The sequence below is a fragment of the Coturnix japonica genome, unplaced genomic scaffold, assembly GCF_001577835.2.
Source record: "Coturnix japonica isolate 7356 unplaced genomic scaffold, Coturnix japonica 2.1 chrUnrandom424, whole genome shotgun sequence".
Lineage (NCBI taxonomy): Eukaryota > Metazoa > Chordata > Aves > Galliformes > Phasianidae > Coturnix > Coturnix japonica.
This window is the reverse complement of record NW_015439869.1, coordinates 239,467-240,783: the sequence shown is the minus strand read 5'-3', so window position 1 is coordinate 240,783 and position 1,317 is coordinate 239,467. Positions and strand designations below refer to the sequence as shown.

Here is a 1,317-nt window from a genome sequence, read left to right as displayed (position 1 = left end):
ATTGATGTCCATCTGTCCCATTGATGTCCATCTGTCCCCATTGATGTCCATCTGTCCCATTGATGTCCATCTGTCCCATTGATGTCCATCTGTCCCCATTGATGTCTGTCTGTCTGTCTGTCCATCCCACAGGTGACCTCAGCACCTCAGGGCAGCGCGTGGCCACAGGTGGGAAATGGGGGGGTCACATTATGGGGTCATTTAATGGGGTCATTTAATGGGGTCATTTAATGGGGTCATTTAATGGGGTCACATTATGGGGTCAGGTATTGGGGTCACATTATGGGGTCAGGTATTGGGGTCACATTTTAGGGTCATGTAATGGGGTCACATTATGGGATCACTACCATGGGGTCACATTATGGGATCACTACCATGGGGTCACATTATGGGATCCCAGTGTGGGGTCATGGAATGGGGTCACACTGTGGGGTCACATTGTAGGGATATGGGATGGGGTCACATTGCGGGGATCACAGTGTGGGGTTGTGGGATGGGGCCACATTATGGGGTGACACTGTGTGTCCATGTAATGGGGTCACATTATGGGGCCATCTAACGGGGCCATGTAATGGGATCACATTATGGGGCCATGTAATGGGGTCACATTATGGGGCCATGTAATGGGGTCATGTAATAGGCCATGTAATGGGGCCATGTAATGGGGTCATGTAATGGGGTCATGTAATAGGCCATGTAATGGGGCCATGTAATGGTGTCAAGTAATGGGGTCATGTAATGGGGCCATGTAATGGTGTCAAGTAATGGGGTCATGTAATGGGGCCATGTAATGGGGTCATGTAATGGGGTCACGTTATGGGGTCATGTAATGGGGCCATGTGATGGGGTCCCATTGTGTGTCCATGTAATAGGGTCATGTAATGGGGCCATGTTATGGGGCCATGTAATGGGGCCATGTTATGGGGCCATGTAATGGGGCCATGTAATGGGGCCATGTAATGGGGTCATATAATGGGGTCATGTAATGGGGCCATGTAATGGGGCCATGTAATGGGGTCACATTATGGGGTCATGTAATGGGGCCATGTAATGGGGTCATGTAATGGGGTCACGTTATGGGGTCATGTAATGGGGCCATGTAATGGGGCCATGTAATGGGTCATGTAATGGGTCATGTAATGGGGTCATGTAATGGGTCATGTAATGGGTCATGTAATGGGGCCGTGTAATGGGGCCATGTAATGGGGTCATGTAATAGGGTCATGTAATGGGGTCATGTAATGGGGCCATGTAATGGGGTCCCATTGTGTGTCCATGTAATGGGGCCATGTAATAGGGCCATATAATGGGGCCATG

General features: G+C 49.8%; 1 long non-coding RNA gene across 1 annotated transcript in view; it reads left to right on the top strand.

Moving 5' to 3' along the window:
* LOC116652605 overlaps window positions 1–1,317 on the top strand; it is an 11,524-nt gene that overhangs the window by 9,387 nt on the left and 820 nt on the right. Inside the window, exon 4 of the long non-coding RNA XR_004305764.1 lies at window positions 133–168. This is a non-coding gene — a long non-coding RNA (uncharacterized LOC116652605). The remainder of the gene's footprint in view (window positions 1–132; window positions 169–1,317) is intronic.